This window comes from Gallus gallus, chromosome 5 (assembly GCF_016699485.2).
Source record: "Gallus gallus isolate bGalGal1 chromosome 5, bGalGal1.mat.broiler.GRCg7b, whole genome shotgun sequence".
NCBI lineage: Eukaryota > Metazoa > Chordata > Aves > Galliformes > Phasianidae > Gallus > Gallus gallus.
Genome location: NC_052536.1, coordinates 27,983,364 through 28,007,919, shown reverse-complemented (window position 1 = coordinate 28,007,919; position 24,556 = coordinate 27,983,364). Strand labels below are relative to the sequence as shown.

The 24,556-nt window shown below is 42.7% G+C and overlaps 1 protein-coding gene across 4 annotated transcripts in view; it reads left to right on the top strand.

The window, feature by feature from the left end:
* RAD51B (RAD51 paralog B) overlaps window positions 1–24,556 on the top strand; it is a 342,294-nt gene that overhangs the window by 243,509 nt on the left and 74,229 nt on the right. The window lies entirely within an intron of this gene.

Here is a 24,556-nt window from a genome sequence, read left to right as displayed (position 1 = left end):
CCTGATATATCAGTTGCTAAATGGCACGTTAGATTAGATAAGGGAGTTGGAATGTATTTGATGTTAATATTACATCCCTGCATACCATCTGAAATCTCTCTTCATCTATCGTCTGATGAAATATATTACCCCAGTATTGGATGTCATCTGTGTGTTCTGTAGAGTCTTGTGAAGGCTAAGGATTGGATATTTCTTTTGCTTTTACTGCTTTTTTTTTTTTTTTTCGGTAGAAAAATAAAATGCTGTTCACCATAAAGAAAGAAAAACACAGAAATTTTCAGGAATTGGTAACAGACAACAGAGTTCTTACCTAAATGTCAGTGTACATTTATCCTGTTACAGCCCAGATTTAAAAAAAAAAAAAAAAAAGTAGCATGAAAAGAAATTATTTTGTTCCAGTCTTTAATGGAGCAGATTATTCCAGACCTTTTACATAGAAGTTGCCAGTATGAACAGAGTTGCATGGACCCCTGCAAAGACTCTTCTCTTAAATCATAGAATTGCCAAAGTTAGAAAAGACCTCCAAAATCATCCAGTCCAACCATCTGCCTACCACCAATATTTCCCAACTAAGCCATGTCCCTTAGTACAATGTCTAAATGTTTCTTGAACATCTCCAGGAATGGTGATTCAACCACCTCCCTGGGCAGCCTGTTTCAGTGCCTGACCACTCTTTCAGAGAATAAATTTTTCCTAATATCCAACCTGGATGTCCCCTGGTGCAACTTGAGGCCATTCCTTCTAGTCCTACAGTAAAATAAATAAAATACCACGTATTGTCATTTTTCATCAGATTCCAAAAACATAGTAATGGTATAACCTGCTCCAAAATTCTTCTTAAGTCCTTAACACACCACATGATTTCAGACTCTGCTGGGACTCAGATCTCATAGTAACGTATACGACAACCCTCAGCTGGAATGTGACAGTCTACATGTTTTAGACGTCATTTAGCTTTCCCTGGTATTTTCTAAGCCTGTGATGAATATCAGTAGTCGTTGATCACTTACTAACATGGTATTTGCATGTATTTTTTTATTTGGAGCTTGTCCTACAGTGATTATGAAGTATGTACAGAGGTTGCTTAAACAGAGATTCTCTTCTCCTGAGTAGTGTTATGTATAAAGCTTTTAAACATCATTCAGTTTTCAGCATTCAGTGTTGCTTGAACACTTGTCATATCCCTCCCAAATTCTTTTTTGCATTCTCAACGTGAACTTTTTTATTTAGTGACCTGCTTTCAATTAAAAATGATAAAATGGGTCTATGACATGTTTATCATGAGCTGATTTCAAGTGCTCATATATTCCGAAAAGCAAGTCTGAGGCAATAGTTGGAAGGCGCTTACTAAAACACGCAGATACAAACTCTTAGAATAAGAATTCTCTGGGGAATCTGCCTTGAACAACTGCTTGTGCAGAATTGTTTCTTGTCATCCCTACAACAACTGCTTACCAATGTGATTTAAGGTCTCTGGAGATAGTGAGACAATTTTTAGGAAACACATCCTGCAGAAAACAAATAGTGCCAAGGCCTTTACTTAGGCCTTTATTTGTACGTGAATGCGTACAAAACTATATAACTGTGAATGTTGTGAGACTGGGTATGACTCTGTATTTAAAAAACTTAAATAAAATTTCTGAAAGTTCTAGCTGGCAAGGTGAAAGCTTCCCTGTTTGCTTTTTGGATCTCAGCTATCTTATAAGTGGTTCATGCTGTTAACGCTAAAAACATAGGCATTATGAGAACCATTTGGGAAATACACGAAGTCTGTGGAGTCAAAAGGAAGTTCAGTGTATCTGGAATTTTTAGAATCCAGTTTTCCTTGTTAAACTATCAAGTTAGTCTGTTTTCCTCTTCTTCTGAAGTTATCTTGCTCCAAAATCTCACTTTACTCTGTTTTTCCTTATATATATATCTTTGTGCTAGTTTTTGAGGAAGTGGTGAGAATATTAAAATACGTGAATCAATCTGTATGAAATTTGTATATCATATATTAGGTATTAGCAAGACATACGTCAATAAAAAGTTCCTTATGCTTTTTGGAATGATGGTCTTAGGCCGCTGTTAAGGTTCTTGTTTCCCAACCACTTAATAACATGGAAGTTTAATAAAGGGTATTAAGGTATACCCTTGGGTAGGGGAGGGTACTTTGGGAAAGAAACGGTAGGAATGGCAGAGATTGGAGGTCCTTTAATGTGTTTTCATTAAACAGGCTAAAAAGAAAGCAAATATAAAAGAGGGCTAAAGGAAAGAAAAGAACCATAAGGGAGAAAAAATTAAAATGACAGTATCCAAACTGAAAGGTCATCAGGGACAGAGAATCGTCTGAGAAACTGAAGGGTGGGGAATGGAAAACTGGAATTAGGAGGGGACCTTAAAAAAATCAAGCCTAACACTTTATCCATGCTGCCAAAAGGTCTATTTTGCTCATTTTTGGCTAAGCAAGATAAACATTTTTTCTGGCATGTATAGATGGTGGCCCAAATTTGTTTGTTACGAGTGGGTTGAAAAAAAAACTTTCAGAAATGCTTTTGCCTAGTCTTAGCGAATTGTGCTAACTCATATTTTTACTTTGAGTCAAACAAACTTGGCCCCACGGAGACAGGCCAAACGCTGAGGCGGATCAGACACGGTTGGATTTCGCAGCTGTTTTTAAATTCTGTGGTTTTTAGCTGTGTGGATGCGGCCTAACTGCAATGTCCCGTCAGAACTCCCCAGGAAGGCGCACCCCGAGGTAGCATTCTCCAGCTCTGCCAAACATCAGGAACCGCCTAAAAAGGGAGATTCAGCACTTCGTAATCTTGATGTCTGTAGCATAAAATCGCGACAAACATGCCTGCAGCAGTCTGTGCAACACACACACACACACACACACACACACACACACACACACACACACACACATACAAAAGCCAAAAAGGACACAGACAATGAATATTTGAGTGTAGTTTTTCTACACGTCATGCGCTTGACTCCATTTTGTGCAGCTGTGGTGGGGGTAGGTCCCAAAGCAGAGTCAAGGTCTGCCTGGGAAGGTGATGGAGTGGAGGGAAGAGGTCAAATGTTCATTTTGTCTTCGGCTTCGTGACATTGTGGTACTTGCTTAGAGTTGGCCTAAACAGGGTGCCGGGTGTGTGTTCCCATGGAGCTCTTCTGCTGAGCGAGGACCACAGGGTGCAGAAGGTTAGGCATCACAGGCAGGTTTCGGGTATTACTAATTCTGATCTCTAAACTTAAGGTCACCAGCAGTTGTCCAGCTGAAGGCCAACTCCTGCATTAATTCTGGTGCTCGTCTAAGCCCACAGGAGGTCAGAAATCTGCTCACTTTATAGTTACAGGATTTTTGCTGCTTTTGCTTTGCGAACTGACTTTCTGAGGAGTAAGATGAGCGTTAGTGCAAGGGAAGCATCAAGCCTGGATGAAAGAGAGGTGAAGGACAGCATGGGCCCATGTCTTTTGCCAGCTGTTCACAGTTACAGTAGTTGGTGCCAGTGTCACCCCTCATTTCTGAAACCAGGAAGTAAAGCTTCCTCTTTCAGGAAAGTATGCCTTCAGCTCAGGTGTTGCAGTGGTGCAAAAGATTGGCAGCACAAGCCCAGTGACATCTGTGTGTTTTCACTTTTTCCTACCAAACAGAGAATTTCCATCTTTTTTGGAATCTCTGACAAACATCTGAGTGTAGTAAACTAAGAATGTGTGGCTTGGTACATATTTGTACTTTGTGCTCGGTACCTACAAATTCTCTTGCAGCCGCCATAGTTAGGAGTCTTCTGTGGATTTAAGGTCATATGGTAACATCTATAGGAACTCCCTTTCCTACTCAGCATTGATTTTCACTGATATCCTGTGACCTCACAAATGTCTGAAGACCTTTTCAGACTTAGGTGAAAACGATCAGTGGTTGAAAAGTTTATAGACTGAGATCTATAATGTAATTACAGAGTGTTGTCTGTGTAGAAAACCATACTAAAAAATAAGCGTTAGGAGGAAGATGACACAACCGTATTGTTTGAGTTTAGTGACTGCAAACATGATTTTAACATTTCTTCCTTCAAATAATGTCTAACATCCACCTGTTCAGCAGAATGTTTCAACTTGAACCTGATGATTTCAGTTTAGCTGACAAAAGACTGTACTTATAAATGTGGATCTAACTTTTTTTTTTTAAATGATGGTTTTACTGTGTACAGAAGAGCTAATAAGGACTTGTTAAAATGATTCTGGCCACTAGAAAGGTGGTCTGCATACCTGGTCTGTAGCTGACAGTAGTACCTCATGGGATGTAGGGCATTATGTTTTGAAAGCTAGCTAAAGACATCTTTGTCACATTTTCTCAGGCATGACTCCATTGATACATAACTGGAGGAACAATGGTGAATTGAGGCACTGAGCCTCATTTCTCCGACAGTCTGAGTACCTGGTTATTGGTTGTTTTTCAATAGCATCTCTGACCCCTTTTCAAATTTCAGAGCCCTGCAACGTAAAGCATTACGTACATGCAAAGAATAAAAAGATGCCCCACTTCAAATGTGATTTATGGTTCCTCTAGCAACTCAGTGTTTCAAACAACAACAAAACTCATGGCCAACAAAATCATAAACCGTGTGAAAACAAACTCAGTTTAAAGAGACCATATGAATCACCATGTGAATGTTGTCCTGTTGTACGCTGGAAACATTTCTGACTTTTGATTGGCATGTTGATAAACTACAACCAACATCGTGACAAAAGGGCTAGCCCAACATTCAGTGTTTCCTACGTGATCGTAAATGGGATCACACTTCTTTATGAGCACTCAGAAAGGGAAAATAGATTTTAAATTGCAATACTGGCAAATAAAAAGGGCAGAAGGGGAAAACCAAGAACAATATCTTCAGTTGCAGTAAGTGCCCAAAACCATAGAATGAATACCAGTGCTTTATGAAAGAGTACTGCAAACCATTTGAGCGGTCCATTTTTCTTACTGACTTTTCTAGCTATAAGCCATTCTCCATAGATGAACAGTGATCTCCAGTCTTTGCCAGCCAAAGAGAAAAAGGGAAAAAAAACTTTGTGCTTAAGTTGTTGTTCTTTTAGGACTTGCAGGAGTTCTGCAAATCAGCGCTCACAATCATTCATTCTGTTTTCAGCAGTGTCCTTGACCATACTCCCTGCCAATAACAGGGCCTTTAAGTCCAAGAGAGGAGAGAAACATCTTTTTTTTTTTTTTTTTTTAACCAGCTAGCAGAGGATGTGCTGAGCCAAACTAGAAATAGCAAGGTCAGGTCAGGGCAAGGCCCTGCCTTTCATTAGCCAGACCTGGCTAGGAGTGATTAAATATGTACAAGAGGCTCTGAATGGATCAGGAAGGGAAGATGACAGTGTGGAATACAGAAAAATTCTTTAGTGCTGTCAACTGACTGAATACAGGATGGCACTTAATTAGAGAGAGAAAAGGAATTTATTTTAATTATTTTAATTTTGTAAAAGAGAGGATTGTTTTTTTTCTTTTGAGTGTTTTGTAAGAGGGGGAGAAGAGGATCTGGACAAAAAGCACAAGCCTGGATTAGCAGAATCCAGACTGTCTCGAGGTACATGTTGACCCAACCCCCAGTTCTCATGGATACAACTTGATCGAGACCCAGTAAAAAGAACAAAATCATATTGGTAGTGTAACCAAGGCCCTGTGAAATTTTGGAGGTACTCTGGCTTGGAACTGATGACCTCCTGAGCACATTGCACTGCCTGTTTCATTAGACCAGTTAGAGAGAATTTGAAAAGAATGGAGCTTTGAAGCAGAATAAAGTACTGTGTCAAGTGGTGCATCGGCTGCCCAGCTTGAATTTGCTATTGGGATTGCCTGACTTAACTGACTTTTTATAGCTGTATTGTAATTCTTGTATGACAATTGCATTGTTGCATAGGCACCTACGCACTGAATGCACGTTGTTTGTAGTCCTTTTCCATAGAAACTAGCAGCCCAGCTGGAAGAAATGAGACTATATTTCCAGAGCACCTACAATTATGTCTTTGTAAAAGAGCTTTTTTCTTAAACCATCTGTAGGAATTTGGATCTCAATTTTATACCTCTTCTGGAAGATGATTCCTCCAGCAGCATGTCACTGCTGGAAGGTAGATTCAGCATCAGCTAGGAATTTTTGTACATTCTTTTTTGCATGAATCTAATTTAGACATTGTAAAAGACTAGATATGGTTACATTAGTGGAATCTTTCTGGACAAAAGCGTATTTACAGACTGGTGAAAAGATATTTGTAACATGGTCCTTGTTGCCTAAATACTGCATTTTTCATCTTGATCCGATCCATCTTGGCTACATTGTAATTGTTTCTTTGTCGTATCTTCATTGCTCTACAGTAAATAGAGCTTATTAAAAATATTTTCCTCTTCTGAAATGTTTGACAGTGAAGTTGGCATTATTGGTCACTGGCAGAGTATTATCATTTGATTTATGCGTTTCCTTGCTCAGATCTTAGATTGACAGCCCTGGGAACAGAAATACTCAGATAATTGCCCAAACATGCAGCATACTGCAAGCTTTGCCAACCTTTCACAGCGATAGTATCTTGATCCTTGAGCGTGAGAGCATATCTAAGCCTTCAGAGGGCATTCAGCGCCGAACCCGATAGGGCCTAAGAAGTACTTTTTGTTAGATCTCATCGTGATTCATGAAGGTAAACAATGACCGTGAGGTTCTTTTGTATAAAGCAATTGAACAGCCAGCCTGCCAGCAATAGCTGGGAGTCAGAATTAACAAGAGCTATGTTTCAAGCTATGGTAACTTTGTCCTAAACGGTTGCAGATCACATTTTCAGTCCCATGAGTCAACACTTGCCCCTGGTCATTAGATCTAGCCCAGTTGTTCCACTACCAGTAATGATTAGTTGTGGGCCTGAAAGTTTAGGTTGCACATTCTTGGAGATTTCTAAATGAGCACTAGTGTAAATTCAGACTCTGAGGCTTGGTTAGAAGCAGTATTTGTCAATAGATGGTTGCTGAATCAACATTGCCGTTCCCATGTACCCATTGCAGCAAGTTTGAACTGCTGGCCGATTGTGAAATTCCTCATTCTTTCTCTCATCCTTTCCACATTTGTTCTTCTCCTCCTATACAGCCTTTCCCTCTCCCGTTTCTGTCATCCATTCCCTCCCTCATGTCTCTTCATCTTCTCTCCATTCACATTTTTCCCCTTTTTTTCTCCTTGTTTTTGTTAGTACCAGTTCTTCTGCCTGGCCCCATTCTCATTTCTCTCCACTTTCCTGCATTGCATTTTTCTCATTTATTCCTCTTCCCGCTGCTTCCTATTGCCCTCTCCTCATTGGCAGGAGTAAACAGTGCTGTTATGGTTTGACAGCTGCTATTAGCAGCATTGTATCAAACTATCCTGCATCATTCCGGTTTTTTGTCCTCATAGTTTCTTGTTACCAATTGCCTTAGTGGTGACATAACTAATACACCAGATTTTATTATTTTCCTTTCTTTCATTAGAAAGAGAAAGAGGGGTGGAATGAGGATATACATATTTGTCCTTTTCTCCTCCCCTGAAGCTCAGATAGTTCTACTGTGGCCTTTTTCTGTGTGTTAGAAGGAGTAGAGGCCCTGCCTTGAAAAACTTGGGTTTTTTCCTCCCTTGAGGTTTTCTTCCAGGTCCTTTTTTAAGTGAATGGAGAGGAGTGATTTTCTTGTACCGCCAGCATTCTTTTCTTTCCCTCCTCCCCTCTGTGCAGTCACGTCCCTAATTAATTGAATTCCCTACTAGACCTTTTGTGAGTCATTTCAATTACCCATTAGTGAAGCAGCCTGGGATTTCTGCTGTGTTTTCACTCATCTTCCTGGAATTTCTCTCCTCCTCCCTCCCCCCTTCCCCTTTTAGTCACTCTGGTCTGTGAAAAGCATTAGATGGACTTCAGTGCCGGGTGCCTATATTGTTTGCAGGCCCAGCTGCATACTTCCACACTCTGCCTCGTGCGTCACAGCTATTCATCTTGTTTTGTACTTGGCTCCGCTGCAGATGCTGTAAATATGGTAATTTTAGATTCCCTGATTGGAAAGGGTTGCAGGGCGGGTCTAAGTGGTAGGAGTGCTGCTTGATTTACACTAGTTCATTCTAGTTTCATAGGGTTTGGGGTTTTGAGGATACAGTCGAACTAAAACATGTTTTTAAGTGCAATTTCGTTTTTAGGGTTAGGAGATGGAGGAGTGTGAGGATAGTTTTGTGTACTTGCATGCTGAAGTGCTTCCAGAGAAACTTCAGGAGACTGAAAAGAAAAAAAAAAGAGCAGGAGACAGATACCACCTCAGATAACATCAGATGCCTTCCCATGGTGAAAAATATGTATATATATGCCTGAAAACTGCAAAATGAAAAAGATCCAAGACATAGAACCGTGAAAGGCAAATCTGGAACTTGACAAAAGTGCCATCAGTTCTGAATTGGTGTAGATGGCAAACCCTGAAGAAAAAGAAAATTATGCCGCTTTATTTCCAGAAGATTTTGGAAATACCGGGTAGGACTCTACCAAATAATATGCATTATATTCCTAAGGAATGGGATGCAACTTTGGGCAGTGATAAAGCCTGCTTGCTGAAATTATGATGGGTGCAGTGACTGCCTGAAATGTGATGTCTGGAGAATCGCATTTCTGTTCTGAAATTGAATTTGTACAGCACATGAATCTTGCAGTCTCAGGGTAATTCTCAAGTGATGCAAACAGCATCACCAGGAACCGGTGTGTCGGAAGTGTGCCCCACATGTCCCAGGTTACCAAAGTAATTTACAGTGCTCAAGCTATTATGATGCTTTCATATTGTTATGATGGCCCTGTGTTCTTAGGGTATTTCATGAGGGAAGTGGCTTTGATAATCAGACTGTTGTGAGAAGGCTCCCCCTCCCAGCCTCCCAGGGGGCCTCCTTGTCGGACCAACGGGAAGTGAATTTATGAGGATTCCCTGGTCATCAGCCTTCATAGGCTTTTTTTTTTTTTTTCCCCTATATCCTTATCCAGTCAAAGGAGAGTAGAAGGGAATGGTGTGAAAATACAGCTCAGTGTGGATGCATCAAGATGTTAGTAAGAGACCTGCTGGACAGTATTTTAGCTTTTATGTCTTGAAATCTTGTGACCTCTGGTAAGCAGCAGTAGATGTCAGGGGTTTGTCAGATGACTCTGGAGATCTGCGACTTCATGGGGTTACATTATTGAAGTTTAAAACAAGAACCTGCCAAAAGAGAGGAAAGCAGCCAAGGAGGAGCTGTGTACAAGAGTCCCCTATTTCTGCCCGACACATGCAGCAGCCGGGCCTGTGCCATTTTATCTGAAGTATCAGACCTTGACATCACCTGTGTTAGATGTGCCTCATGTTGAGAGAGGCTGTGGATGCTCTGTCCCTGGAGGTGTTCAAGACCAGGTTGGATGGGGCCCTCAGCAATCTGGTCTAGTACCAGATCTGGAAGTTGGTGGCCTGCCTGTGGCAGGGGGATTGGAACTCGATCATCCTTGAGGTCCCGTCCAACCCAAGCCATTCTATGATCCTACGTTCCTCCATTTCCTAGCCCACAAACCATCGCTAGTATCATGTTAAAAGCTGTTATGATTTTGCAGGTGTACACCTTTTTATTTCTTATGGATCCTCTTATGTTGAGCCTCCCCCTGTGAGATCAGGGCTGCAAGGGCTGCACCTGGCTCCTGGCCTGCCCAGCAGCAGAGCTTGGGGAGCCTTGGTTCTGCTGTCACATTACCCAATGAGGTGTCTGGTGTGTGCTGGAGGATACCAACACACGCTCGCTGAATTACCGGAGCTTTGGGTGACTTTCTGCATCTTTCCATAGCGCTGCTTTTCTTTTCCTGATGGTGCCCAGAGGTACAGCAAGGTTCCCATGGCATGCACTGAGAAAAGCAGCTGTTTGTCACAGGACAGTGTGATGCACCCCAAAAGGCAGCAGGGAGACTCAGAAGTCTGGATGAGTCAAGGATAGCCTGTCCTGGTTGGCTTACCAGAGCTAACTGCAGTGCAAAAATCACGGCAGACTTCTTTTTTTCCTTTTTTTAATCTTAGACATTCTGGCTCTTGTAGCACTGGGAGCATACCACATACGCTATAGGTGAAAAACGTCTTAGCCTTTCCACACCAAAATGCATCTGAATTCCATTTACCATATGTGCAGCCTAAATTCTCCTCCTGTAATTTTATTAGAATTCTTCATATAGTTTTTGCTGTTGCATAGCTCTGCTTGGCTCTTACGAAGTACTGCTGTGTTTTTCTCCTGAGCTGTTTGCATCCTCGTAGTGGGTAAGAACCTGAAATTGACAAAAATAATCTAGTTAGTTCTGTTGGTTAGTAAAGAAGCTACAGAAATTTAAGTTCATTGTATTCCTAATCTCTCTTGAAGTTTTCACAGTGTTTCTATGTGTATAAACAAATCCACAGCTTCTGTAGCATACACTCTATTCTGGAACTATTTTTGACTTACAGGATTCTGGGCTGTAAAACTCCCTAGAGCTTGCTAGATTCCCAATTATAGGTTATTGCTATCACTGTAGCTCTTCTGAGAGAGCAGCAAGAAAAATGTTGATTGTTTTATATTTGCTAAAACAACTGAACAGTGATGGAGTTTTCTATTTTTAGTTCTGTTTTGATGCAGGAAAACTAGGTTTACAATATCATACTGGCTAAATCCCTCTACGCTGCAAAAAGCAGATGATAAATATGATTTTAATTCCCCCTGTCTCAGGACTACGCAAGGGACTGGTTCAGTCTGCGCACACAAAACACGTGCTAGTGCTTGACCTAGCATATGCCCATTTATAGCATTTCTCTAACAGCACCTACTCCCTCCTCAGCAATGGATCACTGCTTGGGCTCCAGATGAGGTGTGCTGTTTGGAAAGAGAGTTAAATGTGTGTGACATGAGAAACACAGTGTGCCAAAATAGTTTTCGAGGAGCTTTAATAGTTACAGCAAATTTACTGATAGCTAACAGTTACATTATGAAAGCACATTCATAACAGATAAAGAAATATCATCTGCCCTATCTTTTCCATTGCGTGATGGCTGATTACTTGATGGGATTGAGGGAGAAGCGGTCCTTTGGGTGAGATTTGCCTGAAGAAAGGGAATGGCACCGGTGTGTCATCACAAGAAGAGCGTTCAGCCATGTGATTTGTAGTTACCCATATCTCTACAAGAGGTTGGTTACTCGTCAGAGCTGTGTAGCTGAAGGCAGGATGTCCCCATGGTGAGTCAGTAAGTAAGGAGGGAAAAGAAGAGTAGGGCTGGTGAAAGAAGTGAGGGAGATCAGGGAGAAAAGAATGAATAAAATGGGGCCATTCGGGGAAAAAAATGATGGTGTAATTATGGGAAAGAGAAAATCTTGGTAGCTGCATTGTTTTTGGAAGAATAAGGGATCAGATTAGGATAATTGGAAAGATCAGGGAGGAATAGCTACCTAGCAAAGACCAAGCGTTTAAGTACTACTCTTTGGGTGATCTGTTGGATATATTATCTATCTAAGTAGGCACATGCATGTAAAGTACAAGTTCCCCAATATTTTGCAAAGCGAGAGTTAATACTCCGTGCGGAGAGTTCTCAACTCCTCCTGAACTTCCCAAACACCTTTCAAGAACTACTCAATTATTTGTTTTGTTCCCAAATCCGTTTGCTTGAATACCACCCCCAGCTCCACTGGCAGCCATCCCCAGCACTGAGTTGCTCAGCACACACACAGCAACTTTCAGGGGGTTGGGCTTTATCTGCATACCACTTGGAAGCAGTTTGGGATGTGCCTACGCAGAGTGAGCCTGCTGCCAATTTATGTCCTTCCCCTACCTATTGTTCCATTGCCATGTAACGCATGACAATGATGCTAAACTGTGTGTCTTACCTGGTGTCATAAACTGGGTTTGTATTTGAGCATGAGATGGTACTTGAGCCAGTTTAGTCCAATATTTCCTAGGTCCCAGTTCTGTATCTAATTCTTCTACAGGTCAGATGTCTAATCTAGTCTGTTCCATCTGTTGGGTTGCAAATGGCAGGCTACATTACACATAGGAAACAGTGTTACTGTGCAGTGCGTGTAACGGGGCATGCAGTTAATGGGGAGAAGATGAGAAAGACCTCGTTTGAGTTGATTCCCTTCCTCACCAAAAAACTGTAAACAAATTATTTCCTTACAAAATAAAGTATTCATCCCACCTTTTGTTTCATTTCATTTTGATCTAAGCAGCTTGATGAGAATATGGCCTAATCATCCATTTCTTTCTGGATCTTGTGTTTGATTTTGTGAGCTCTTGGTACTTAGAGTGAGTCAGATTGCATTCCCCTCTCTTTCTGTTATGCTGTGTGCTTGGAGGGGTTTGTGTGGGCCATCATGCTCAGCTCCCATGAGATCACACATCTGGTAAGGGATGGAGTGTGTGACCCCACTCGCAGCCCCTTCCTTACCTCCAGCCTCCCCCCTCCCATCATCTGAGAAGGTTAAACTAAAAGCAACATCTATGATGGCAAAGGTCCAAGTTTGAAATGTGGCCATTGTATGTGTTCAGTTCAAAAACAACATATCAAGGCGAGTGCAGTCCTTACAAGTAGCACCCCTGGGCCTTCTTTTATTCCAAAGCAGAGATATTTACCGAAGGAAAAGAGGGAAGTGACGGGGTAACAGAGTACACATGTTGTGAAAATATGCAGGCAGAGACTGAAGAAAAAATAACATTCTGCCACAAGTAGCTGCCTTGTTTCTCAACTTTTTTTTTTCCTTCAGATTAGAACCAGCCATTTCTTGTGCTCTTTCAAGCACCTTCTGTGGTTTCCTGACAGCTGGCTGGAGTGGATTGAAATCTGGCCTAAAAAATGGGCAATGGGTCATGTTATTTTCAAGAGAGAAGCAGCAGAAATTCCCATAGTGGTCTTTGGTTTTTTGTCATTGTTGTTTGGTTTTGGGGTTTTGTTTATTTATTTATTTATTTTTAAGAAAATCAATGATGGACATTTTAGTGTATAGCTTTAGTTTGAAGTGATTAATAAAGAACATCCAGGAAATCATCTCTTTTCTTGCTGCTGGCTGATTTATAATGGCAAGCAGTATTTACTATGGAGTCAGGCTGTGCTTTTAATCAAGAGTGTGAGATGAAGGTGCTCAGCTGCATAAAAGAGAATGCTGGGGGTTTATGGTATTATTTGGGGGTTGTTTTCTTTTTTGTTGTTTTTGTTGGGTTTTCATTGTTGTTGTTGTGCTTTTTTTACTTTATTTTTTTATTTTTGTAATGATGATATAACGCTTCTCTTGCAGAAACCATTCCAGTAACAGAAAGAGAAGCCTGAGTAGCATTCCCTGCTTTATGTTCATCAAATGCTTTCTGTTAGGAGTTATAAACCTTCCTTTTCTTTTGTTCTCTGGTGAACAAGTTCTTTTTTTTTTCAAATAGTTTTCAAAGAGAATGCTTGGTTCACGGACTTGCTAACTTACTTGACCTGTATTTCAGAGCACGGGGCTTCTTCCCCTTGGGAGCTGGGCTGACGAGCCCTGCAGCCAAAGGGCACAGCCCAAAACAGTAGTGCTGTCAGATAGGTTTAAGGAAAGAAGGGAAAGAAAGCAGAAGCAGGGTGAGAGGTACAAGAGAGAAATCTCAGCAAGAGACAGCAAGTACAGAAATCCAGCTGTCATGCCCTGCTGTGTGGAGAGAGCCAAGAACTCCAGCAAAAACCCCACTGGCTGTAGAGTGGAAGGAGAACAGGAGTGTTGCTTGTCTCCTGACTTTTGAATGGACAGAGAAAAAAAACAACCCTGGGCAGCAGCAGAGCATGCCTGTGACAGGTACAGCAGCAGTGGGAGTAGGGAGGCTGCAAGAGTGGAGAACCAGGACCACATCCTGACCTCAGCGTATGCTCTGTGTCAGCAGCACTGTGTCTGCTCCTCCAGCATTGTCCTGGGAGCAGCTTTCTGTGCTTTGTTCTAAAGTGTTACAGATCCTTCTGCGGGTAGATTGGTCAGGAGAGTACTCTTTGTATGGTACAGTCTATCTGTAACACTTCAGGAGGCTTATTTAAGGGCACCTTTAATAAGGGTGGTTCTTTATTTGGAAACATTCTCTAAGAACTGCGGTGGAAGCCTGCTACATACAGCTCACTGAATAGAGGGTTTTTTAATGGGTAAATCAGATAAAAATAGTCATCCATTCTTAATCACAAGTAGCTCTTTTAGAGCAAGAACAAGCAGTACAGTCTAATGGATAGAAGATGTTGATGGACACCAGGAATGCCTCAGTTCTAATGTTCGCTCAACTCTGCGCTTGTTGAGTGACAGCGGATAACAAACGTGGGTCAGCCCTTTCACCCAGTAGTAAATAATTCTGAAATCCTGTGTGAAAATCTGTGGGATAAATAGTTAGCACTTGCAAAGTGTTTGGAAAATACCATTTTCCGTATTTCTGTTAATTATTTTTGACAGTGCATCATGCTGCATGATGTAAAAAATATCCGTTAAATTAACTGAAGAGATGAATGGGTCTCTTCAAATTCCCTCGTGTCCGTGCTACAAATGGTAAAAGCCCACTAATAAAGATGAAATTGATTCAAGCAAATTTCCTCATCACGCCACTGAGTTGCCCTAATTTATATGAAGCTACGTCCTTCATTACTGATTTGGCTTACTGTGTCCAGTGTATTTATAAACAAAATTTATAAATACAGAATTTATAAAGTGAGAAGGTCTGCTCTCATAGCCTATCCGTATTTCCAGTAGGGATTTCTGCACCAGAGGTACAAACATCATTGTGAAAGGATATATTTTATAGTCTTCGGCTGCAGAATGAGCCCTTTCAGTAGTATTAACTCTCCCACATTCATACCAGAAAGTTGACTTGGCTCCTGGAAGTAGCACCGAATGCCAAAACAGATTACTTCCACTCTATTACCAGCTTTCACCTGTTTTTTGTGTACAAAGGCATTAATGAAAGAATTCATCTTGGTATGGTTTAATGGTTAGAGGAAGGTAGTACGGTTCAAGGCTTTGCTAGGCAGCAGTTCAGGTCCACTACAAGGCTGTTGAGTGAGCTGCTCAAACTATCTGTAAAATACATTCCCAGTCAGAAAAGGGGGTGCAAGAATATTACTATTCTGCTGGTTTTGTTACTCGTAAGCTCTTTGCAGAGACTTAATGCATTTTTTGGTAATCATTTACTATTTTTACTGTAGCGTGTGTGTTTTAAACTCTCTTTTTTCTAGTTTTTGTATGATTGGCTGTCATAGCAATAGCCCTGTTTTGCATGCGACATACTGTACTCGCTATTGTTTGAAATGGCCATTAGAACACTTGACAATAACGTTTTCTTTCCCAACTGGTTTGTATTTTTTCCAGCTCTGACTTTTTTTTTCTTTCCTGTTTATCTCAAGTAGCTGGAGGAAAGGGACACACTGCGTCAAGGCTGATAGGACAAGAATCAGACCTACTGTATGTGCTGCTTGTATTCAGGCCTACAAATGCTTCCTTTCTCCTCCCCCCGTGCCCGAAGCCAGCTCTGCTCCATTCTTTGGAGCCGGCAGGATATTGAGCACCGCAAGACCTCTACCCTTTGAAGTACTGGGAGACCAAGGTTCTCGCACAGTTCTTCACAAAGCTTGTCCCTGAGCCTGAGCAAAATAGGTAGAAGGATGGTGAGGATGGAAAACTTCATATTCCCCACACGTGAGATAGTGTGTAAAGAAACACGAGGTTTGCCGTTATTTGGCACTTGGTGTCTGTTACCATTTAAAACTCCGTCTAGGCTTAGTGCAGAGCCAAATCCTGATGTGATCTACTCTTGCTGTGTGCACGTTTGCTCCTGCATGAATATGTATGTCATGGCAGAATTTGCCCTCCTGGAGTTGCAAAGGATTTGTTAGTGCATAGAAATCCCACCAGTTTAATTTAAATCAGTTTAACAGATTTAGTGAAACTCGTGCCACACCCATGCTTAAGCTAAATTTCACTAAGTGCTTACACAAGCGTTTACGGTAGTTGAAGTATATTGGATACAAACTGTCCATTTACTTAAACCAGTGCAATTTCCAGATGTAAACAAGATCGTAGTCAAGAGCTGTGGGAAGCCCTTCCCTAGAGCCAGCTTTGCAGCATTACTCAGCCAGTTGCTGGTGTTGTCCCCTCTCAGCCGCCTCCGGTTCAGGAAGGAGTGTGCTCCCCAGCACGCTTCCTGCGGGAAGGGGTGTGTGTGCTCAAACTGCTCCTCTATACTGATGTGACAGATCTTGCCTGAGGCGGATTAGGGTGCCCATGCTGACCACTCTGTGCCAGCAGGGTGGCAGTCCCGGCAGCAGGAGGACAGGCACAGCTCGGGCCAGGCCATAGCCTCAGTGACATACGGGCCAGGTTGCCTTCAGCCAGCTTATACGCACCTCACCAATTCGTACAGAATGGAAAGCTTCTTTAATTTATGAGCCGAGGAGCATCAGCTTGTATCCAACACTGTGCCAGTGTTCAATCTGTCACATGCCAGGAAATTTGTCTACGGTAAATCATTTCCATTTTCCAGTTAGTGCAGAATATTCAGCAGAGAAGGTTTCAGGCTGAATCCAAAGTGACTCCGTTTGCCATTTCTCTCCCAGTAGTTTGCTCTCTGTAATTGTAATTCTGGAATACCTTTGTATGGCTGTATTTTAGTTTTACTACTCATTTGCTTTTTGCCCTGGTTGCCATAGCTGCCCAAAAGCTGCAGGATTTCTTTCCACTGCCTTCAGTGGAAATGAGTGGAGCAGGGCCCAGTTGCCTCTGTTGTAACCAGGGAAGATCTCTTATAAATATCTGAAAAAGTGTTTTAGCATGAAGGAGTGAGAACATAGGAGCTCATGGGCTAAATTCAGTAGATTTGCAAAGTGAATCCAATTGTTCCTTCCTGTGTTTTGCTACAGTTCAGCCCCATAGCAGTTTAACCCAATCATTTTGCTCCTTGTTGAGCTCCCAGCTGTGCGCTCCCCTCTCCTCTTGTACTGGCACTGGCACTTTCCTGACCTGAATAATTGCAGGAACTGGCTTAAGACAGCTGAAAAACAATCCTGTGAGATTTTTTTAGCGCATTCAGCTAGGACTGGTGGAAAGTGTCGTGGAACTGCATCTTTAGATAATCGTTCATTAGTTCCTCTACGCTTCCCAGCACAGTTTCTGAATTTGGTGGGCTTGCTTCGTAGCTGCTTTACAAATATAACTCTCCAAAGCAGCTAGGGCCCACCACAAAGAAACACCAGTATATATTCTTAAAGCATTTTTAAAGAGAGTCCTAAGTTAATAGCTGTATGGGTTGTTTAACATCAGGAAGTGTTTGATTTCAGGGGGATGATACAAGCCTGCAACTTAGATTAGGCATTGTTTTCCGTAGGATTGGGCCTACTTTAACAAATAACAACAGGAAACTAACAGCATGAAGGTATTTGGCTTTTGGAGGGCTTGATAGACCTTTGTTTGCTGTAGCCTGTTTCTCTCCCCTGCCAGCAGAAAGTTGTTGGCCACCTTGGTGGCTTCGCCACAAGGGATTCTCGCTTCGTGTGGATGCAGAGCACTGCAAAACAGACCTAGAACTGAGCTCCTACAACTCATCTTTTGTCTTTCTGAAAAGAATCAGGGGTCCCCTTGCGGTTAACTAGAGGTCAGGACGGGAACTCTGGCTCCGGTGTCAGCATAGTAGTCCCTAACTGAGTGGTCAGAAAACAGAGATCTTGTCTGTAGCTTTTCTTGATCTGATTCAGTTGCCACATACTGGCAGATAGGAGAAACTTATGCTGCTGCTCATCCATGAAGTGTGTTTTGCTGTTAGAGAGCTTCTGATCCCAGTATTCTTAGGCTTTCTACTTTTTATCACCTCTAAACTAATTTTCACGTAGAATAGAAAGAGAAAGTTTACATCAGGCAATCCCAGTTTGATTTTGCAATGTTTTTTGCCATTTGTTGAATAATTGCTGGCAAAAGAAGGTGATGAGACATTAACAGAAAACTGTAAGCACGGAAGTATATATCACTACGCCTGAAGAAAAGTGATTTATTTGCCTCGAAGGCATCATAATCACATGAAAGCACAGGCAGTGACCTCCAGAGGATACACATGAGTTAAGACCAGTGCACATACAGGCATGGAGTTGCGTGTCATCCAGGCAACTGGGAGCATCTGGACAGACTGTAGTATCCCTAAGCTAAGGATTTTAGGGTTGGTTTGGACATGTTTACTTGTTCTGTCATTTGGAGTTGGTGTCCCTGCATAGCTGATAGAAAGGCAGGCATAGCTACTCAGGTCGCCGCAGTTGTCTCATGCATTCCACTACGGAATCTTGTTTTCAACCAACTCTAATTTATCACAGCATTTGGGCCAGAAATGTTTATGTAAGGGACTTACTTATGGATGGTTCTGATGGCAAGTTTCTTCAGAAAGTTTGATAGTTTCAAGTACTGTCGGGAAAAATGTTGATTTGCCAGTGATTAAATACAGCTCTTAATACATATATGTATATACATATAATACATATAATATATATACATATATATATATGAAAAAAAGCTGTATTGCCTCCATTTTTGGAGTACAGATTACATTTTACCGATGGATGAAAGGAATGTTAAGAGGAAAAAAAGGGGGAGGATTTCTGTTTTAACTGAAAATTTATCCAGAGAGTGATATTGTAAGCATGCTCCAGATTAAGGTGAATCTATCATCTTTTGAAATTCCTTTTTCTAGCCTTTAGGAGCTGTTGTGTCACAGGAAGGCTGTATTTGGGAAATGGAAGTTAAGTTGTATCCTTCAATCCAGGGTACTCCTTGGGCATCCTGAAGGAGCAAGAATGTAAAGCATCAAGGAGTGCAACCACAACAGTGATTGGCCAGGAAAGAGTTGAGCAGAAGAATGTAGGAGAGACAGCTGTGAGGATGTTTAAGATTGGGGTGGGATAAGGAAGAGAACCACATAGGGAGATACAGCTTAAAGGGACTCATCTCCAGACTTTAAGTTTACACTGAGGTTTTTAAATCACACCTTTCACTGTTACATAACAATTGGCCAACAAGATACTTGCTTCACTGCGCTCTTGCCTTTAGAAGGAACAGTATCGCTGATATTTGGGCAAGCAGTTAAACATCAGCATTTTTCTGTGGTGGAATGCTGGGGAGTAATACGGTTTGACATTTGAAATTAGAAAGATAAACCAAAAGCTGGTATTTTGGCTTTAGGTTTTTTTCCATCTAACACAACTGGAAGATAATAAAGCCAGTTCTTTTGAAAATGCCTGGTACAGCAACAAGTCCAGCTCCTGATGGCTTTTCACTGATAGGTCCATTCAGTGAAAACATTATGGGCATCTCCTTCATAAATTCTCTAAAAACAAAAAAACAAGCGATTCAGTAGTTCAATCCAGAGTAAGGGCTTCTGGTAAGCTATAAGGCAATAATTTTATCTACAGAATAGTTTACATTTTAAAAACCTCTTTGGTAAAATGGTACCTACTTGTTCAGTACAGCTTAGTTCAAGATGAGGGCATTTTTTTACTTCAGCAATAACTGCATTTACTTCTTTCCTTAAGTTTCTTTAAACTTTTGTGGTGCTCGCATATGGAACTGGGGTTTGACCTATTTCTAGCAATCACAGAACTCTTACTTGCTACAAATTCCGGCTATTCTGAAAAGCTCTGTTTTGATATTGGCAGCGTATCAACCCTTCTCATCTTCCCACTAAAACTGGAAACTCTCTTGATTTGCGAGGGGTAAGGAGTGGCCCGAAATGATAAAACCGTCTTAGGAGACTATAAAATGTATCATGAGACGGAGATCTATTAGCCTGTAAAATTTTCTTTGGCTTGATTGCATCTCAAAGTTTACCAGAACATACACAAATAGTTTCTAGTTCTAAGAACTGTGCAGACCTCAGTTTTGCATATGGCCGTCTCTCCAAACCACAAGTCACTGAAGAATGTCAGTGTGATGTCTGGCTGGCTGGAGGAGGGCAGCTCTCCTACAGCAGGCTTGTGGTTTTATCCCTGCAGTACGAAGACTCAAATGTGAGAGAGACTATTTTCTTTCACATGTATTACAATTTATTTCTTTTCCACAGTCTGAAGTAGCAGCACCTGTGTAACCTTACTTAACTGCCTTCACACTTCTTTCCCTCAGCTAGTATTCCGCCAGCATGATAAACTTTCCTCTCTTTGAACTGCAGAACACCAGGAGAGCCTGCACGTCTCAGCCTTGTCCAACAGTGTGAATGTCTTCTGCGCACTGTTGGTGGGGAGCTGCCATTTTACTCACACCACAAGAACACGACCACTACCAAGCAGAATAAATCTGACAGCTAAGCTGTTACTATTTGTTTTTAAAAAAGATTGATACATATAAGGATCTATTGTTTGCTTATCCCTGTGCCTTTCCCAGACACAGAGCTTTGCAGATAATTCAATACTGCTCTTTGGTTAAGAATTTTTTCTCTGGTAGAGGCTGAGAGGAAGCTACATCCACACATCTGAATGCAGCCGTGTTTCCTTACCTGTGTGTTAACAGAAATATAAATCAACGTGCTTTATAATCTTTAAATCCTTTCCTACCCTCTGAGGGCCTGAAGGATGTTTGTTCTGTTTCTTGCTTCTCCACTCATTCTGCTGGCAAGTGTCAGCTCGACTGGTGTATTAGAAACAAAAAAACTCAGCCAACATGACCGAGACTTGTCACGTATTTAATTTCTGTTCTCTGGGGTGCTGCAGAAAAATCCTAATTACCACAGTTTGCACCCTAACCAAGGCACCTTGCCTCTGTCCCAGTTTATTTTCCATTCCCAAGCATGTATCCTCTTCTGTCTCTATAGTGATGATAGTTGTAGCAAATGATGGACCATTTGGGTAAGTGGCATTCAATTCCTCACTTGCTGCTCTCTGCCATCTGGCGCAATTACTTTGCTATCTGTTTCTTCTTATCCAGCCTCACAGAGCTCACTGTCTCTCACGTGGCTCAGAATTGATTTCAAAGAAATGCAAGACTGTAAAAAGATAGGTGCAAGCCCCTAGCAAGTGGAGGTAATTCATAAATGAATTCATTCTTCTTTTGAGTCCAAAATACCTGCCTTCCAGTGACCAGAAAGCCTTACTTTTACAGCGAGCAGCTCTTTTGTTAGAGCTCTTAGCAACAGAGGGAAGGGAATTTGTTAAAATACTAATTTTATTTCCACACTGTCACTTTAAACGTGAGCCAACTCCGTGTTTTCCTGAAAACCAATGAAGCTTGAGATTTTTTTTTTTTAATTAAAAACCAGTGAAGGTGGGGTTTGTATTTCCTTTCCCATAGAACACATTTGAAGCACCTCTGTTTCCAGCTGGCTGTGGGAGCAGAGCCAGCCCGTGATGGTTCCAAGCCCAGTGTGTGCACAGGGAGCAGGGCTTTCACCTGATTAATGGCTCTGAAAGTGTGCAGCGCAGTGCTGAAGCTGGTAGCACCGAGGTTGTTCAGAAGCAAAGGGAGAGAAGGTGGCTGCGTTTTTTGGGACCTGGCAATTCTTCTCTGTCAAGTGAAGTAAATGGTGCATGAAGGGGCTCATTTCATCTGCTTGTGGGTGCTCTGCTCCATGAAACCTTTTGAAGTGGTTGCCAGAGGATGCTGCTGAGATTGGTTGAACTTCCTCAGTGTTTTTCCTTGGCCCTACAGCCATCCTTATGGCTGGGCTCTCTGAAGCTCTGTTACAGAGGCTATATGGGAGGTGTTGGTAAGAGCAGGGATGAACGTAAATTATTCACCCTGTTATCACTTAAGAACTTAAAGTAATGTGACATCTTCCACAGTATCAGTACATTTTCCAACTTTACATAACATTAATTGCTTCCTGGGCTTCATATCACTTCAGATTTAATCTGGATTTCTTAGGAAATTTATCGTGTCTTTACCTGATCTGTGACACAGTGGCCCTGCTGTCGTTTCCATAGGTGTGATAGTGACATTATTGCCCCAAGTGACTTAATCGTTGCTTTTAGGGCCTTGCAGAAATCTCTATAGCACCTCACTAATGGGAATGCTTCCAGCATTATGCTGGAGAGGGGAAAAGGAAATGTCCTTCTTGGTCAAGGAGCCGGTGTCCTTGTCACACGTGGGGTGGTGGGAGGCGCATCCCGGTCATGGTTCACAGGCTGGAGAAGCAGGGAATAAGGTGGGAGTGACCTCCACTGTCCCATTTTCAAGGACTTTTATTTTTCTTGAGCGGAGAGGAGAAGCCATACTTGAAAGTATGAAAAAGGGAGGAGAAATACAGAGACTAGAAAGAGGGGAAGAGACTGGGGAAATAGAACGTGGCAGGGTAGCACAGACCTTGCTTTCTGGAGTGCTTATCTGTAAAAATGGGGCTGAAGAGCTGAAAATGTGCTTTTCTGCAGGTTTGCAGATTTGGGCTTCTTAGCAGCTCGGAAGCTGAATGCATGGCCTGTTCCATGGCAGCTGAGTGGTGCCGGGTGGACCCGTAAAGTGCAGACATGCTTGAAGATGGGCAGGTGGCAAGAGAAATTATCTGAGCTTTATTGAAAGCCAGAAATTCTGGGAGACAGACGCCTGATTTCAGTTCTGGGCAGATGCTCAGGTCGAATCTTATTTTGTCCAAACCACTTCCCCTACCCTTGGGCGTGATATTTTCAGAGCGAAAGGACAGGCAGAGCCCAGGGAGATTCCAGAGCAGGGCTCCCCGCACAGCTGCTCGGGCCGCACTTGCCGGCTGCAGGGCAGGATCGCGCTCCTCCCGTGGATAGCCAGGGCCTGGGCTTGTGCACGCACACAGAAACATGCAGACGCGTGCGTGTGCACACCAGAAAAAACCAGTTCTCTCCTGCTTGCTGGGGAAGCTTCGGTTACAGGCTCCAAAGCCAGAGGTTGCATTTAAGCCATTCTGACTCGGAGCGCTATATCCCTGCCTTCCTCCTTCCTTTCTCAGCGCAGAGCCAGAACAACACTCCTCCTCCTCCCACCTTTGCCAGCACGCCTGACACAAAAAGCAGAAAGCAGCCCAGGCTGGCCGCTGCAGCTGGTGCGTGTCAGCCAGGACACACACATCAGGGCAGCCTGGGAACCGCAGCGCGACAGCGAGGGGAGCGGGAGGAGCGGGGCCGCAGCCCTTTTTTTATCGTTATTATTATTATTGTCTGCTCTTTTAGAAAGGAAAAGGAAGAAAGATTACAGCAGCTTTTCTATTAAATGAAAAGATTAGCGTGCCGTGGATGCTTTGCTGGGGCGTGATGAGATTTGCAGCAGATGAGCCGGTTGCTAGGCGATGCTAATGAAAAGCAGGCTTTCAAAACTGTGTGCTGTGTGGGCCCAAAAGTTATCTAGCCTCCCGCCCGCAGCCCCCCGCCCCGTGCTGCCTCCCAAATATTTATCAAATCCTCACCGGGAACAGAAAGGCAGAGGCTGGGCTGGGCCGGACAGCTGGCTGTGCCGGGGCTGCCCATGAGACACGCACACGCGTGCCCAGAACTTTGCTGATTTTTCTTTTCCTCTTTACAAAGGAGGAGGTAATTGAAGACAAAACAATGACTTAGAAAAAAAAAAAGAAAAAGGGGTGGAGGTGGAGAGAAGAAGCAAAGTGAGCAGTGGCTCGCAGACCAGCTTGGGCTCAGGTTGTGGAGATCAGGCAGAGCGTAAGGGCTGTGTGCGCTGGGTAGGTGTGTGTTTGTTCTCTCCCACTCTGCGCTCCCAAGCCAGGCTCTGCCGTGCCCTGCCCTGTCCTCCCGCGAGCTGCTTTCCCCTTCAAGGTCTTCCCATACAATGGGCCGATTTTCCCATGCTGCCAGAGAGCTGAGCTGTGTGCATGAAAGCTGCAGCCTCTGAGGACCCTTTAAATACAACAGTCGAATGCTGCTGAAGTTACAGACGGGGCTTCTGCTATTTTTACAAATGACCCGCGTCTCACTCCCCTTCTCGGAGCAGCAGCATTCTTAGATATCTTAGCAGCTGTCTCACTCAGTTGTTTTTTCAAGTGAGCTTAGTGTTGGTGTGACAGCCTTGCAGGCTGATGCCTTCTGCTTTTACCCCGTGTTCCTCTCACTGCTGCCGTGCCTCCAACCTAGAGCAGAGTAGCTTCGTAGCAGCAAAAAAGAAGATTTCCATGGGCTGTTCTTAGCTAAAGCTGCCAAGGAGTTTTAGGTTACAGCAGGATTTAACAAGGTCTCATTCAAAACAACCTGACCAAGTCATACAGCTCTGTGATGATAAAGCCCCACTGACACTCCTGAACTACCTTGGGCCACGGGATGCAGTTTGGCCCCTGCAGCAGTGGCCCCACCACACAGCCCACTGGACTTTCATCCTTCCCTTGCCCCATGATATCGTGTTCAATGGGAAAGGCCATGTTCGCCCTTCAGTGCCAGCGTGTATTTTTCATGAATGCTTTTTGGGGAGGCAAGAGGTTAGCATGAATTGGAAACAGAACTTAAAATTACTGTGGAGAGTGAACACAAGAGTCTCATACGGTGGTCTCATAAAGGTAGTCCAACTCAGAACGTTAACGATCTTGGTTGAGGTCTGCCGAAGCCACTGGCACTCGGCTTAATGAAAACAAGAGCATGTGGGCGTTT